Consider the following 17,422-nt stretch of genomic DNA (forward strand, 5'->3'; position numbering starts at 1 on the left):
TGTGATGCTTCATCTTGTGCATCTACCAGGCGGTAGTCCCCAGTTGTGTAATCAACACTAATCTGTGTGTTGCTGTGCAAGTATTGGGTAGATGTGGTTGACATCTACAACTGGTTGACTTTTAGTAAAGGAAATTGCCCTCAAAAAGGTGAGTTGGCCTCACCCCATCAGTTGAAAGCCTTAAGAACAAACATTGAAGAAAAAATGGTTGCTGAGTTTCCAGCTGCTGCCTACACTTCATATTTAGACTTGCCAGCCCCTACAGGTGCTCAAGCCAATTCTTTAAAATAAATTTCTCTTTTTCTCAATTTATTAGCCAATCTTCTCTATCTGTTCATCCACCCATCCATCCACTCACCCATCCATCCACTCACCCATCCATCCACTCACCCATCCATCCACTCACCCATCCATCCATCCATCCATCCATCCATCCATCCATTCATCCATCCACCTATCCATCCATCCATCCATCCATCCATCCATCCCTCTGTATCATCTATATCATCTATATATTGAGACTATCTAATTGGTTCTTACATTCTGGGGAACCCCAACTGATCCAATATGTAATATTTTACTGTCTATCCCTAAAGGCTGTGCTTCCAAGGTGATAACATACAGTTAAGGAGTCTGAGGTTCACAGGCTCAGGGGATGTGTTGCCTCAGGAAGACTGTTTTCAACATCCCAGCTGTGTTATCCATGACTTTATGTGATCCACAGAGAAGTGTTTCTTCTGTTTTGTTCATTAGTGACCTATTGCAGAGGAAGTCTTTCTTGTGAAAGGAGAATTAAGAAGTTTTTTGCAACTTGTGTTTTAAGTCTCTGTTTATTTCTTTGGTGCTTATTCTACAAACACAGCCACAAATGCTTAAATCTAGAACACAAGTGCTCAGATGGGTTCTCTGGTTGATTGTTAATTAAAAAACAGGCTTCTGGTCCGTGTGCAGAGGATAGAAAGACCAAGCAAGGTACTGTCAGCTGGAGCGTGGTCTCCTGGGCTTTTTGCATGTCCCATGTAGACTGGGACCCCTGCTCACTGTCACTGGTTAGTCTGAGTCAGTGGTGTCTTCTGTCCTCCTGCAGGGTGAAAAGCTGCATTGGGTACCTCTGATGGCTGCAGCATCAGACAGAACTTTGAACCCAGCTGTGTCCTCGTACTCTGCATTGCTCGGCTTCTCTGGGCTCTTTCCTCTGCCGGGAGAGGTTTGGAGCATCCGAGGAGCCAAGAACTTGGCCAGCCAAGAGAGGACAAAGCCCACGTGGCCAAGCCCTGTTCACTGCCTCCTGGAGAGCCATGGGCTGGGACCGGTGGCCACAGGGATCTGGCCTGCTTCTGTGCCCACCCACTTGTGTGACTGGGCGGTGGTAGTTTCTTAGGAGTAGTTTCACACGTTTTCACCGGGAGCAGAAGAGGCGTATGTGAGAAAGCACCTGGAAAGCACTCAGGTGCTGGGGCGGCTGTGAGGAGCCGCTCCTGCTCTTGCTGCTGAGAGACCAGCGCCAGGGGTTCCGGCTTCGTCCCTGGGGCCCTCACCATCCCAGCCAGTTCCCCGCCTTCCAGCCGGCCCTCTGGGTCCACATTCACCGTGCAGGCGCCAGGGCCTCATTGGACAGGAGAGCACTGCTCTGTCAGTGGCCAGCTTAGCCGCAGTGAGGAGGCAGGCAGGAGTATCTTCCAGAAGCGTGCACCTGAGGTGAGAAAGAGAAGCGGCCCTGCCTTCCACGTCAGTTTTGCTCTGATTCTGTGTGTCAGATGAAAGCCTGGCCATTTAAACGCAGGGACCCACTCCATTTGATTAATCCGTTTGATTAATTGGGCTAATGTTTGTTGAGCACCAAGTACTGACGACAGCTTGTGTGACGAGAGAAGGGTCGGGTATAGTAAAAGCAGCAGGGGGTGGCCACTGCGGGCTGGGGTGACCATAACCTCCATAGAAGATGGACCTCGATCACGTATGTCGCAGTGCTTGTGAGACGTGAAACTCGCAGGGACAGTGACAGCGCAAGCGAGCCCAGTCCCGCGCCCCTGGGAAGGCTTCCCTGGAGTGGTGCTTGGTGTGAGGCGGAAGGAGGTTAGGAAAGAGCCAGGCAGCCGAGGGCGGGGCGCGGGGGGAGCGCTGCGGGCAGAGGGAACGGGAACGTGCGTGCAGACGCCGCATGCCAGGGGGCCCCGGGCGGCAAGGAGCCGGCGCACCCCAGCGAGGATTTGAGGAAGGGGCTCTCTGTCTTGGTGAGGGCAGGGCCAAGGGTGCCAGCAGGGGCAAGCAGCTGGGGCAGGTGACGTCCCTAGCTGTGGAGGCAAGGGCAGAGAGGGGAAGAACAGGGACCCTGTGAAACAGTGGCTCTGGGCCAAGGGTGCTCAGCTGTGCGTTGCAGGCAGGGAGCAGCAGGGTACAAAGACCGCAGCCTCCCGCTTTCGCCATCTGATCTGCTGGAAGGCGGAGAGGGGCCCAGCGAAACTGTGGTGACGCCATTCATAGCTGGCAGCCTCCAGGAGCCAAGGGAGGGTGACAAGTCCAGATAATGGATCTGTGGGGGCAAACTGAGAAGAACCCTGAAGGTTGGGGCTTGATGGGAACTGAGAAAGGCCAGTGGGAAAGCAGGGAACCTTGAGCCTGGAGAGGAAATAAAATCACACCCACTGCCTGCGTGCGTTTTTCATGCATTAAACTATCCTTGTTTGAAACCTACGAGAAGGCTGCTGTTGTTCCATTTCACAGATGAGGAGCTCAAGGCTCTGAGAGGCTAGTTGGATGGTAGACCCAGGATTTGCACCCAGGGGGTCTGGTTCCAGAGTCCCTGCTGTCAACCAAGCTGTCCTGCCTCTCGGCGTCATGGTCTCTGGGTCATGGGCCAGACCGTGCAGGACCCTGTGGGATTTGGGACTTTTTTTTTTAACAATGGGGGTGGCCCCAAGAGCTTGAGGCCTGGAAGTGACAGCTCGGGGGCTGTGGAGGAGCACCGTGGCTGCGGTGTGGTGTGGCTTGGAGCAGTGGTCGTAGGGCGCTTTCTGCAGGGGTGCGGGCGAGGAGGTGGTGGGGGGTGGAGAGGAGAGGAGTTGAAGTGCGTTAGGGAAGTCAGCTGGCCAGGACTCGCTGATTTACTGGGCCTTTCTGTAAAGGGGGTGTCAGAGCTGATCCCTGCCTTGAGCAGCATGGTGACGGTGGTCCTTTCTCAAAGAGGACAGGGGAGGGGGTGGTTTTGTTTTGTTTTGTGGTGGGATGATCTTGAATTCAGTTTTAAACATGTTGAACTTGGTTTTCCTTTGAGACATCTAAGAGGTGATTTTTTTAAAGGTAAACTATTTCAACTTCAAGAAACAAAATAATAGACGAAAGGCAGCTTACAAATTATGAAAGCATTATTCTAAAAAATTCTGTCCAAGCACATTTATTTCATTTAGTCCTGAAAACAAACTCAATTGTTTCTCCAATATATAAATGAGCTCAGATTGATTAAATGACATAGCCAAGGTGTCCTTGTTAATGAAGAAAAAATGCAGAATCATATTCATATCTCATAAAACTAAACCCATGTTCTTTTTTTACCTTTAGCATTGGCATAGTACCTTCTTCAGCTTTGCTAATGTAAAGATATTACAATATACTGGTACCTATAGTCTGTTACATTAACTTGTATTTTCCCCATGTATCACCATGAATGTTCTTATTTTATATTATTAACCACAATCTTCATCTACCACCAAAATCACTTACATAGTCCTTAGATAATCCCTTAGCTGTCTTTTGATTGACATTAACCTCCCTGGACTACCCCTTTCATTCACAATCACATTTATAAATCAGCAGTGTTTGTTATATTTTAAGAGTTGATTTTAAGTATTCCTTTAGCTTTGAATCTGGGACTTAAAGAATGTTTTCTGTTGTAAAAATAACTTTGAGGCTCAAGAGAATAGAAATAGCAAACGAACTTGTTACTATTGATTTTGTTTCTTGGGAGCTGTTCATTCCCAGGTCACTGAGGCTTCATGGTCGGAGAATACCCACTATAACAGCAGGAACCCTTGGTCCAGTCAGGGCAGGGGAGGAAGAGGTGAAAAAAAACTTACCATGGCTCATAAAATGCTTTAAATTATTGCAATGAAATGATTCTTTATTAGGCATTTGAAAGTTTATATCACCAGACATTCTATAAATGGCAGGTTTGATGAAAAATGAATTTAATTCCATAAAAGGTCAGATTATTTTTGAGTTATGAATTGTATTTTTATACCTTAGCTTTGTTTATTAATATTTATTATTGAAGTGATAGCTATAAGGAAGGGAGAGGATCTCTGGTTTAATATTTGCTCTCTGCTCACAAGGCTGTTGAAATATTGCAGAGGGAAAGGGTTGGGCGTCCTTATGCCTTCTATCCTCTTCCACTTAGATTACAGAGGGTAGCTTTACTTGTGTGTCTGCTGTGGACCTAGGGAGGATTTTATCTGGTCCTCTGAGTGGTAGAAGCGTCAGGTTGACTTTTTTTGTGTGTGTGTGTGAGTGCACTTTCAATTGAAAATAGAAGAAACCCGTACTCAAAATGGCTTAAGGAGAATTTTTTAGCTCATGTCCCTGAAAAATTCAAGTAGCTTCAGGCCCGGCTTGGTACAGACGCTTGGACAGCGTGGTCAGGAAGCCATCTCTTTGCCCACGGCCTCCGCTTTCCTGGTTGGTTTTGTTCTTAGGCAGGTGGTGAACTCTGTATAGTGGAAAGAGAGTTGGGCCCAGCTCCCCGTGACCACCCTGGGTCACAGGCCTGTTTGTGAGCCAGTCAGCAGTGCCCAGGGGATGGGCTCTTCCTATTGGCTTGGTGCTTGGTTTGGTCAGATGTTTCCTCCTTGAACCAGCCACTGCGTCCAGGAGGATGAAGTGTTTTGATTGGCCACACATGCACCAATCCCTGAAGCTGAGGGTGGGGTCTGCCTGGCCTGAGCTTCTAGACTGAGCATGGGTGGCAGCTCGGGAAAGGGAAATAACTGTGCTGTCCCAGGAGCAGGGATTGGATGCTGGGGGGCTCCACTAGGCTTCCTGGCCCTGTGTGTGTGGGATAAGGTGGGTGGGGCCTTGCGGGACGGCCGACCAGCAGCTTTGCTGCTCTTCTCAGCCTGGCTCTGAAGCATTCAGCACTAGGGGTGATTCTTTGGAATGTCAGCATTTAGGGGTGGGGGGGTTATGAATAGGCCTACGCCTGGACTCGCCTGTCACCACAGCTGTCATAGGGATGCTATTTAGTGTTTACTGTATGCCACATTCTCTTCTAAGCACCTAGTGTATACTGTCTCTGTTTAATCCTTTCAATAACTTTGTAAAGTATGTAGTATTATAAATAGTTCCCATTTTACAGATGAGGAAACTGAGGCACAATGAGATGAAAGGACTTTTCCAAGTCACGCAGCTGGAGCCCAGATTTCAAGCCAGTCATGCAGCTTTGAAATCTGTGGTCTTCTACAATTTTCTGTCTGTCTCTTAAGACTGCCATTTTCTCTGTATACAGTAGGTGGCTAATGTCTGACATTTAGTAGATACTCTGAGAATGGGCCTGAAATTAAATCGAATCAGATGCTCCCCTAGCCACCTTTTGAATGTCAAATCCCTGAGACTGTATTTTCTTTTCAAACCCCTCCCATCTCAAAGGCGTTTCTGGTTCTGAATAACTCTATGTTTATTAATAAGGTTCCCATACGACAATATTGCCTTACTAACTGAATCACAAGAATCCATTTAATGGGCTCCTAGAAAATATCAACCACCCTGCCCTCCCTTCCGAGTGCTGGTTATGATGTGCACACGCGTGTGTGTGTGTGTGTGTATTTCCTAGTTTTTCTGTCGTTAACTTCATTGTGTGGAGCACGACACTCAGAGGCCATGGCTGGAATCCCAGAGGAGAAGGCTTGCTGCCTCGGGTAGGTTTTTGCCCTTGTCAACTGTTTAACATTGTCTGAGAGTAGACTGATTTCTGTGGTGGGAGCCAATGCTTGGAAAGAAATGAAGTACAAGCACAGACCGCGTTCCTGAAGGCAAAACCTAAGGGACTTGAAATTGAGGCAGGTGTTGATTTCATGACAGTGACACATATTACACAGAGCTTGTCGGAAAGGTGCTTCTTGTTCTGTTCACTAGCAGTGGAAATGAGCGTGTGTTCCACTCACAGGAACAAGGGCACACCAGGGAGTGGGTGCCTGCAGCTCAGCCTGGGGCCTGCTTTGTTGGGGGAAAGATAACCACTGCATTTGGGCTGGGGGCCGGTGGTGGGCATGGGCACTGTCTAAACAAAGGCTGAAAAGCTCAGATATTGGGCAACTACTGGCATTTGGAGTGAGGCAAGACAATTCTGTGCATCATTTAGCATCCTTGGCTTTATTCTCCAAATATCAGCAATGCCCCCTCCCTCGGTCATTGGACAAAACCAAATGCCCCTACTCATTTTCACATGCCTTCCAGGGGATCACTCTCACCCTGATTGAGACCCACTGGTCTATAGGGAACAGGCTGGTTACATAAATGAGCAAAGAAGATTGGATGCGGGAAAATGGTTGACAAAATGTCTTTTCATTTCCTCCTAACAACTCAGAGAAAAAACACAGCAAATTCATTGCTAGGTGGAAACTGACACTTAGCTTCAGTGTCAGGTAGACAGTAGGGAGTGGTGGGGACTGTGGTAAACTAGAGAGCACATCCCTGGTTGGGAGGGGGCATTGCTGCTCAGCTGGAGCCAGTTGTTACTGGGCAGGAATTAAGCCCTGTTTGGTCACACTTCAATCTGTATTTTCATGTGAAATTGCCTGACTTTTAAGTGTTGGCCACCAAATCAAAAGTTTTAAAACATGTATTAGTAATCTATTGCCACACAGCAGTAGTACCACAAACTTAATGTCTTAAAAGAACACCCGATTATCATCTCATGGTTCTGTGGGCAGGAGTCTGGACACTGCTAATCTGGGTCTTCTGCTTAGTGGGTCACCAGGCCACAGCCAGGTACTGAGCAAGCTGCAGTCTCTCCTGGAGCTCAGCTGGGGAGGAAGCCTCTCCCGAGCTCCCTTGGTTGTTGGCAGAATCATTTCCTTTTGGTTGTAGGATGCAGGGCCCCGGCCTTCTGCTTGCCCAGGGCTCGAGGCTGCCTTCAGCTCCCAGGGGCACCCTCAGCTCCTTGCCGTGTGCGTACTTCTTCAAAGCCAGCTGGGAGTCATCTCTACCCAAGTCTGCTACCAAGATGGAGTCTTAGAACTTGCAGTGTGATTATGGGAGTGACATCCCATCTCCTTTGCCATAGCCTGTTGGTGACAAGCATGTTGTAGGCCCACTCTTGTGCAAGTGGAAGAGGTCACACCAAGGCATGCTCACAGGAGGAGAGATCATCAGGGACCACCCTGGTGTTTATCCACCACAGTGGCATGGACTGGTGCTCTAGTTAAGACATGCTCTAGGCTGCAGCTACCTGTTTAGGGCTAGTTTTAGAAATCTGGTGCCAAGATAGAGCTGTGGACTTTACAAATCTAATCTAATCTAATCTAATCTAATCTAATCTAATCTAATCTAATCTAATCTAATCTTATCTTATCTTATCTTTGGGAAGTGTGTGTGTGTGTGTGTGTGTGTGTGTAGAGTGAGAGAAGGAGAGAAAGAGAGAATATGAATGAGACTGTGTGTCTTCCCTGGGAGATGGGCTGTAGGAGAGTTGTCCTGGATTTGTGTGAACCATTCACACTGTTTCTCCTGAAGTGTCAACAAAAGACAGCTCTGTCAATAACATCCCACACCAGTATTCCTCCCCTGCCATTGTTGAACCTCTCTGTGATCCAGAACTTCTTAAAAAATGAAGCCCAACATATTGCCAGTTTCCATTAATAGTAAAATGGAATATAGTGATGGATTTAAAGGTTAGATATAGAATACATATTAATTTAGAAAAATTAAGGTAAAAATAAATTGGGGTATCAAAAAATTAAAAAATGCAAAAGCTAGATACAACCCCAGGTATTGGTTCTTCTGAGGGCTACAGAGACCCACAGGTTCTATGGTCATGGCAGATGGAGTTCAGTGCCATGTCAGTTGGCCCTGCTTTGGAGTTTGTGTTTCTGTGTGATGGAGCTGGACTCAGATGTGATCTTTGTCCACAAGCCTCTCCTGTTACTTTTACCAGAACTGTAGTTGGTGCTGGGGTTTAATGTATACCCAGGGGACCTGAATCTCTGGACTGACCATGTGATAGCCAGACCCTGAGCCTCAACAGACTTGCAGCTCCTACACTCTGGTTTATTGGACTTACCCCACTCAGCTAACATGGAGGTGAAGAAGGTCAACCACCACACCAGGGAGCCAAGAGTGTCTTCAACTGAAAGCAGGAGAATTGCATCCAGCATCCATGTGAAATCTAAGCCCCCTCTTGATATAGATGTGGAGTGGACACAATCATTCCAAGGTCCACAGGATGGAGGAATAGAGTATGGATTAGAGTAGACTTACTGATATTCTACTCATGAACTATTGTGATTAGTAATCAAAGAAAATGTGGCATTGGTGTGGAGAAAGTGGCCATGGTGGCTGCTGGGGGTAGGGAGTGGGAGGAAGAGATGTGATGTGGGGGCATTTTTGGGGGTTGGGGTTGTCCTGGGTGGTGCTGCAGGGGCAGTTACCGGACATTGTATGTCCTCCCATGGCCCACTGGGTGGACTGTGGGAAAGTGTGGGCTATGGTGTGGACCATTGACCATGAGGTGCAGGGGTGCTCAGAGATGAATTCACCAAGTGCAATGCATGTCTCATGATGATGGAGGAGGTTGTTGTTATGGGGGGAGGAGTGGAGTGAGGGGCTGGGGGGGATATGGGGACCTCATATTTTTTGAATGTAACATTAAAAAAACAAAGACAAAAAAAAAGACAGCTCTGATCATACATTAAAAATTGTGCATGTTTCAGGCTATCTAATTGACAGTCATCATGCTTAAAATATACTTAATCATGAAGCAGTTGACTTTTAAATTTCTTCCCAGAAATGGAGGACAATCAATTGCTTATTCATATTTCCCTTTTTTTTCCCTTAATCTTAGTGACAAAAACATCTGTCTCAGAGCTCATTTGTCACAGAGCATTTACTTGTTTATTGTATGTCTCTTCCTGCTAGAGGGTAGCTCCATGGAAACAGGGACTTTGCTCAGTGCTGGATTTCCAGCGCTCAAAAGAAGGTTTGAAGCATAGTAGGTGCTCAGTAAACATCCCCTTAATGAATGACTCACCTCCATGCCCTCTCAGGGTGTCATTTCAGCTCCGTGTGCCCCTCTAGCTTTACCTTCCCTGGTTCTTCCCCTCGTCGCGCCCTCTGCTATCCCTGCAGAGTGGAGCAGAACCTTTTGCCATTCCCTCATTTCTATCATCTTTTCTGCCTTCTTTTGTATTGAAGGAAAATTCTTCCAGTTTAAGTTTTTAGCTTACACAGATCTTCCAATATGATTACCTTTGGTCCTTAAGACAATCTGTTGGGGGGTGGGGTGGGGGTGGGAAAAGTGGGATCCTTCTTTTGCAAATGGAGATGTAGCAGCACAGAGAGGGCCAACACCTTGCTTGAGGTCGCGCTGGTCAGCAGACGAGGCAGATGGCCGCTCTGGGCTGCTGAATTCAAGGAAGAGAGCCTCCGGCTGCACCCCGGTAGCCAGGGTGTCCTGCGAGTCATCCGGCTGGTGTGGCAGCGATTTGATCTCGTCACTTTGGAAAGCGTGGCCCTCTTGTCTCCTGATGGATTGTTGAGCTCCCTGAATTGTTCCAGCCAATGTCCTTTTGCACAAGGAAAGCCAGAGATACTTTGCTGCTCGTATCCAAGAATCTGGATTTGTAGATAATCACGATGCATGCTTATTAAGTCACCACTCCATGTTCCAGCCACTGTGCAAGGCCTCACCCAATAAGGGACAGTCAGACGTGGTCTTTCTCATGTGCAGCTTACCGATGAGCGGGGACAAGCTTCCCAACACCTCCTGGCTTGTCGGAGGAGAGACACGTGCTGAAGTTGAGCCTGCGTTTCTCTCAAACTCTAGGAAGCTGGAGAGAGCTTGCAAATATTTACAGAGTGTCTGGAACGTGTAGGGACTTGAATCAGGCTGGAGAGACCTGGGGGGGTGAGAACAGACATGGCCTGTGCCTTCATGGCATTCACAGAGGGGAGACAGACACCACCCTTCTGCTGTGTCCCTTTCTCTTCTTCGTGTCCCTTCCCAGGGCTTCACCTCCCCTGAAACCTTGTATCATATCGTTTGCTGGAGTGTAACCACCTCAACAGTGACTTTATCCACTTTATTCACTCCCGGTGATGAATGTATTTGAGAAGAGCTTGTGTCGATAGGGGAGATGTAGCAGGAAGTGCTAGGGTGGAGCTGCCCTGACAGATGGACTGTGGAAGGCCCTGCGACTTGGGATTGCCACGTGCCTGCGGAGCTGGAGCCAGGGAAGGTGTCACTGCTGTGGAGAAGCGTCCTGTGGTAGGGAAGTGGCATCGTGTTGGTCTGTCTGGTGGAGCCCAAGTCAGCTCCACAGGCTGGACAGAGCTACCCACAGACGTAGACCCCCTGGCGTTTCCATTCTCAGAGGTGCCTTGGCTGGGCTGAAAGAGAAATTTCTACAGTTACCATAGAAACCACTGGGATGAGCATTCTTATCTGTCCTTCCCTTTTGCTTTGGAGGGACCCCAGTGCTTTCCAAATTGCCTTTCCTGGTTGACGATATCCAGCTGTATCCCAGGAGGTAAAAACAAACACTAAAACAGCAAAATCAAGGCAGCCGTTCTGCTTGAAACATGGAAAAAATCAAAACAATTCTTTTGCTTGGAAAAGTATTAAATTTCTGATTTGTCAAAAGCTATACACATACTTTGCTGAATGTTTGACTTTCTTGGATGAAAAATTAAATGAAGCCATAAGGCAAAAGAAGGGAAATAACCTCACAGAAGTCAGCATGTGTTGCTTTGGGGAAGTTCTCACTTGCATAAAGAATCCCCCCAGCGTGTTTCTATTCTCGTTGCTCCAATCCGTGCTTTCCCACCCCTCTCTCTGGTAGACGTGCTTTCCCAGCCCTGCTTGCATGTCTGTCTTTCCAGATGCCTCAGAGAGCAAAACGTTACAGCCTCCAAGTGCAGGTTTCAGCCAAGCAGAGAGGAGGAACCCGCGGTCAGAGTGACGAGGGCAGCCCCACATGCTCCCTGACTGTCCAGGCCTGTCTGATGGGGTGTGCTCCTGCCTCACTTGCTTCCCCAGACTTTTGTTCCTGCCTTGGAATCCTTTCAGGTTTAAATCCCAATTGGGAACGGGTTCTCGCAGAACTGCCCGTCTCCAGCCTCTGGTGGCCTGGTGGGGCGTGGCTGCATCCCTCCTCTGCATCCCTTTACACAGAGGAAGGGATTTGCAGGAGACTCCCGATTCAAGGTTCATTACAGTTCTCCTGCAGCCCCTCTCCCCCACCCCCCTGAAGTGCTCCAGTGTCCAGGGCTGGCTTAGCTCAGAAAGCGTGTGCTATGCCAGATGCCCGCATTTCTCTCCGTGGCAGCACATGACCAACTGAAATGTGTCCCTAATGGTGCTGCCCAAAGAGTGTTCCGGGGCCCATGAGGGCTGACCCACTCCAGTGGCAGCTGGTTTACAATGCACTGCTGGGTCCCACCTCAGATCTACCGGGTCGGAATCTCTGGAGGTAGAATAAAGCCACACAGGCCTCAGGCCAGGGGGGTTCCCGTACCTGCCCCGCTCCCCTGCCCTTGGCAGTTTTGGGTGCTTCTCTTCCTGGACTACGTCATGGAGTGTTCAGAGACAGAGGACACCTTAGACACTGATCCTGTGCCCCAGCAATCCTCGCTAAGCCATCACAGGGGCCAGTGGGGGTCTGCGCACCCTGGACACATGGATACAGTGGGACACAAAGCCTACAGAAGTCCCTGCTCCCCCCGAGTGGAGAGAGTGCACGAACAAGACAAGTGAGACGCGCAGGTGTCAGGGCTGGGTGCTGAAGAGAAGAGGCAGGGAACTGGGGTAGCATGTGCTGAGGCAGGAGGAGTTGCCCTCGGAGACAGGCCAGCCTGTGAGAGCCCATTGAGAAGGTGGCGTTTGCCCCAGCCCTGCAGGAGATGAGGAACCAGGTCACATGGGTGTGCGGTGAAAGTGTCCCAGACGGAGGGGCCAGCCAGTGTGAAGGTTTAGAGGCAGAAAGGGACGTTTTAGGAACCAAGAGGAAGTCAGTGTTCTGTCCCCCACCAATACAGAATTTTCCACACAACCCAAATACACATTTTTATGAGCTTTGTTGCTCAAAGTTACATATGTGTTATGGGGAGTTTTTCTTCAATCCCAGAGTAATTGGCCAATTAAAATGGGGGCCACACATTTCTTAGAAAAGAGTGAGAAAGAAAAGCTTGATTGGGATTTTCTTCTCCTCTGAAAAATGCAGTAAGATTTTGATGATAAGTTTATTTTTGTTTGTATTAAACAAAACCTCAGTTCAGTAATTGCCACTCTGTGTCGCTCAGGGCAAAGACTGCATCGTGTGTTGATAAGCCATTGTTATTTTTCCTACAAGTTTATACAACCACGCAACACCGCATTTTTCATTTCATCTTTGAAATTGCTAGTAGGATCACAAAAGGATCAATTTAGCAAAAATATTTGCGGGTTTCCCCCATTTTCCCAGGAGCTTGACTCTACTTTGCTATTCAAATTGCTATCTTTCGAAGCACTTCTCCTCCTTGTTCATTTTCTCTTCCTCACTTGTTAACTGTCAACAAATATCTGTTGAGAGATGATTGGTGGACCCCAGCTGTATTCTCCTTGTCATCGCTCTGCTGGCATTCGGCAATCCTCTAGTGTGGCAAGATTTGCAATTTCACTCTGCAGTAGATTTGCATGACATTTGCTTTGGACTTAGAGCTGACAGTCAGCCGAGCCTGACCGGCCAAGATGGCGGCGCGGGGAGTGGTGGGTGGGCACAGAGGCTGCTGCTGCCAAGGGGCGCGTGCCAGGGGGGCCGATACCTGGAGGCATCAGTTCATCTGTGCGTATTTTCTTATTCTGTCAATTTATTTCTCTCTCTCATTCCACAATTTCAAGGATTTGGGTAAGAAAAATTGGTATAAAAACCCCATGAAATGTAAATATAAGTTAAGATGTATAATGTGTGTGTTAGAAAGGGATGAGACCATTAATCATGTGGTTTTAGATATTATAGTTTTAAAATAATTACATTGCTAAGAATATCCCCAAACCCAAAAATATTTCTCTAAAACTTAATGAATATTCATGACATGGATTTTCTGGGCTTAAATTGTTCTGACAAATATAAAATTAGAAAGGAGTTGGGTGGAAATTAGGAATAGTTTTAGGGCTTGTGTTTAGGAGAGAGAAGAGTCTCACTCATTTGACAGAAGGCTTGTCTCTTTGATGCCCCCATGCATTTCTTCTGGATTAAGCTGACTTTTCTTCTGGTGGTCTCGCCTTTCTAACCTCTCATGTGGCTCAGGTAAGATTAACCTCACCGTTAGTGCAGCGATGGCTGCTGGGACTGGCCCAACTCACCAGCATTACCCCACCACCCCACCCTCCAGGCCTCAGTTGTTGGTCCATAGTTGACTACTCAATCTAATTCAAACTTGTGAACCCTGTCCTGAAGATTTCTGTTATCAGTAGTGGTAGTAGGGGTCTTGCTTTTCCTTTGTGGATGAGGATGTGAGATCTAGATCTGCTGCAGCCTGCTTGTCATCATGAGAGAAGAAACTGTTAGAAGACAATGCCCACAGGAACAGGGTCAGGTGCCTGAGGGACCTAGGGGCATCATTTGAGCCTGCCCCCTCTCCCCCCCCACCCTGGGGACATTTTAGCAGATATGTACCAGAGTTAGATTTTTTTTTTTATTTAATAATTGCAACCACCATATAATTTCTGATTATTTGTCAGGTGTATGTTGATGATATCTGAACTCAAGGGTTGAAGGTTGGATGTTTGCGACGATGGCAGATTTTATGAAAGAAATGGATTTACTACAACAAATGGAGACATTGCCTTTCCTTGGGATGTGAGAAGAATTTTCTGCCAGGGAGCAAGGATCAGGGTCAGAGAAATCCAGTTTGGAGGGAGGTGGCTGGGATCTGGCTGAAGACAGGGAGCAGTTCCAAAGAGCACCCCCCAGGGAGGAGCCTGGGACTCCAAGGCGTAACTTCCAGGGAGTATATGGTAATTCGTGTATAGAAAAATAAAAATAATAACCCAGCTCATGGTGGATCAGTTTCTTTGTTCCAAGCATTCTTCAAATCACTATAGATAGATACGATCATTGTCCACATTTTATAGACAAGGAAACAGAGTCACAGAAGTTCAGAGACTTATCCAAGATCTCACAGCTCATCGATAGTGTAGCCGGAAGGAGACCAGGCCTCCTGCTCCTGCTTCTGTCCTTGTCAGCACTAACTACCATCGCCAGAACTTCATTCGCGGTGTTCCCACCCCTCCTGGGGTGGGGGGGGCGAGCTGTGGTCTGATCTGTGGCCAAAACAATTAAGAATAAGCCGTGTTCCTCTGTGTATTTCCACGTGCCTCATGTGCAGCACATGACACTCAAAAAATTCACAAACGTTGGAGGACTGACCAGTAAGTGATTGAAGTGTTTCCCAGCACCTAAAATTTCAGGGTTCTACTTGCTCACTTCCTCCCCCATTCTCCAGCCACGGCAGACAGCGCACGACTGGACCTAACCGAACAACCAAACCCCTGCAGGTAGTTTGGACTGTTTAGTTCCAAAGGGGCTGGTCTAGGTATAAGGCAGAAACCTTCTGCTGCCCTCACAGAGCGGCTTGTCTCCAGCCCGGTGGTGGAGGCTGCAGGCTGGGGAGGACGGTGCTGTGGTCCCTGGCCCTGCTGGGGGAGGCTGGCCTGGCGCTGGTGGCTTTCTCTTTATTTGTAGCACTGGTATGTCGTCCACCCCGATCCACCTGGGAGGGCTGTTCATCTGGGTCCTCCTCCATCATGGACAAGTTCAAAGTTTCAGACTCTTGTGCCCCGGGGAGCCAAGGTGCAGGCCTGGACTCCTCAAGAGGTGGTGGAGGCCCGGGGAAAGCCCCTGTGTGTGTCCAGGGTGACCTTGAGACTGTCCACTGGACTTGGACGGTGTTGGAAGTCACTGGCTGTGACCTGGCTTTGTTTGAAGTTTTTATTGTACCCTAACGTCTGTACCTGAAAGGACATGTATAACATGTAGAGAAGTGAGCAGAAGCCAGCACGGACTCGTGAGTTCTCACAGCCCACCATGAGTCAGCAGCCAGAGGCCGCCCTGGGCCCTTCCCATCTCCAAGGGGGCCACTATGCTGACTTCACCCCAAAGATTAGCTAGTCTCAGAAGTTCTTGAAGTGGAATTGTAGAGCGTGCCCATTTTTCTGTCTGGCTTCTTTTTCTCAGCGTTACACTTGGAGTTTCATGTGTGTTGCCATGTGACGAGACACTGATCATTCATATTATTTTCCATTTTATCACATTTGCTGACTCTGTCACACTTTGTCCTGTGGCTGACGAGCAATTTGGCTGTTTCTGTTGGGGCTGAGATGGCAGGTCTGCCGTGGATGTTTTTGTATGCATCTTTTGGTGAACACTTGTGTGCACTTCTGCTGACTAGCAGTGGAAGTCCTGGGTTACGGCGATGTGGAAATTCAGGTTCAGTAGACACTGCCAAGTGGTGTTCCAAAGAGATGGAGCCAAATTACACGTGGCCAGTTCCAGTTACCCTGCATCCTTGCCAACACTTGCTGTGGTCTGTCTTTTCACTTTATTTTATTTATTATTTTAAAAAATATTTATTTTATTTATTTCTCCACCTCTCGTTGTTTGTGCTCGCTGTCTGCCCTCTGTGTCTGTTCATTGTGTGCTTGTCTTCTTTTTTTCAGGAGGTACCGGGAACCAAACCTGGGATCTCCCATATGGGAAGGAGGTGCCCACTTGCTTCAGCCACCTCCACTCCCACTTGTGATGTCTCTCATTGTGTTTCCTTGTTATGTCTCTTCATTGCATCGTCTTGTTGCATCATCTTGTTGCGTCAGCTCACTGTCTTGCTCATCTTCTCTAGGAGGCATTGGGAACCAAACCTGGGACCTCCCATGTGGTAGGCGGGCACCCAACTGCTTGAACCACAGCTGTTTCCCTGTCTTTTCACTTTAGCCATTCTGATGAGTAAGCATCTGTTGAAATTTTTACCATCGAGTTTGAGTGAAGACATCATGTTGAAGCTCACTAGAGAGTACCAGGAGATTTACTAGAGTGGGTAACTAATAATAGTGATAATGATCATTAATAATTATAATAATAATTCAAAAATTAACAACAATCTAAAAGCATCCACAGAGGGCATCAGGCCCGTTGTGGCCTCAGACCATACGGAGATGGTTGGTGGTTCGTTTGTGACTTCTGTGTCCATGGTCGCTCTCCGCAGGGGTCAAAGGAGCTTTCTCAGCTTGGTTGTCCGCTCTTTGGGGAGGGTTAGGCCCCAAATGTCTGCTGAAGTCAACCATAGGGAAGGGGGCTGAGCTAGGGATCTGGTTTCTGGAGAGCTCCTCTTTGCCTGAAAGCTCACTGCATGGAAGTTTCCAGATCCCCTTGTGTTCCTTCCTTCTTTAAGTCTTAACGATGTTTTGATTTTGATAAATCCTTTGTATAAGTTTCAGTCACCCCTGAGATGAGTCCTTCACCTTTTCAAACTGACCCCTGAGACTGCTATTATGAATGGAATTGACTGATTAATTTTCCCTAGGGGACCTTTGCTTCCACGTTCTTGGTGGTGGTGGGATGTGTGTCTTAATGTACTTTTCTGGGCTGGCCCTTCCTGAACTCTTCCACGGACTATTTTTCTGCACGTAGCACTCTTCTTTCTTTGACTCATGTAAAAGATGCCCTGCACCTCCCGGGCATTTCTCGCTGCCCTCAGGCCCCGGGAGTAGAGGCTACCAGAGCTGGGCCCTGCTGGCCCCGCACACTGCTCCACTTCCAGGACTCCCGGCTGCCCTTTGGCGGGACTTGAGCGTGGTCAGGTCCCAGCAGCAGTGGGCGGGCTCCAGGCTGAGCTCTCCTCCCAGCTGTCCTCCAGGCAGGGTCACGGCTCTTCTGGGAAGGGGCTGGCCACTGCCCAAGAGGGGACCGAGGCCGCTGCGTCATGAGGCAGCGCCACTTAGGAGAGGGAAGGACGTGCAGACGCTCGGCCTGTGGCCTCTCTGGCCTGTCCTCAGTGGCCGAGGCACCTGCTGCCTCAGCTTCTTTCTCAGGGAACTGCGTCCTGCGCACAATGTGCCGGGCAGCACCTGGCCACCCGGGCTGCCCCCAGTGCCACCTGTTCTCCTCCTGAGGCCCAAGTGCTCCCACTGTCACCCTCGCACCCTGTGGTCAGCCTGGCCCCCTCCGTGGCCCCCACACGCTGC

The 17,422-nt window shown here is 48.5% G+C and overlaps 1 pseudogene; it reads left to right on the forward strand.

Annotated features, from left to right (window-relative positions):
- LOC101432720 (transmembrane protein 132B-like) overlaps positions 1-17,422 on the forward strand; it is a 253,068-nt pseudogene that overhangs the window by 40,763 nt on the left and 194,883 nt on the right.

This window comes from Dasypus novemcinctus, chromosome 6 (genome assembly GCF_030445035.2).
Source record: "Dasypus novemcinctus isolate mDasNov1 chromosome 6, mDasNov1.1.hap2, whole genome shotgun sequence".
NCBI lineage: Eukaryota > Metazoa > Chordata > Mammalia > Cingulata > Dasypodidae > Dasypus > Dasypus novemcinctus.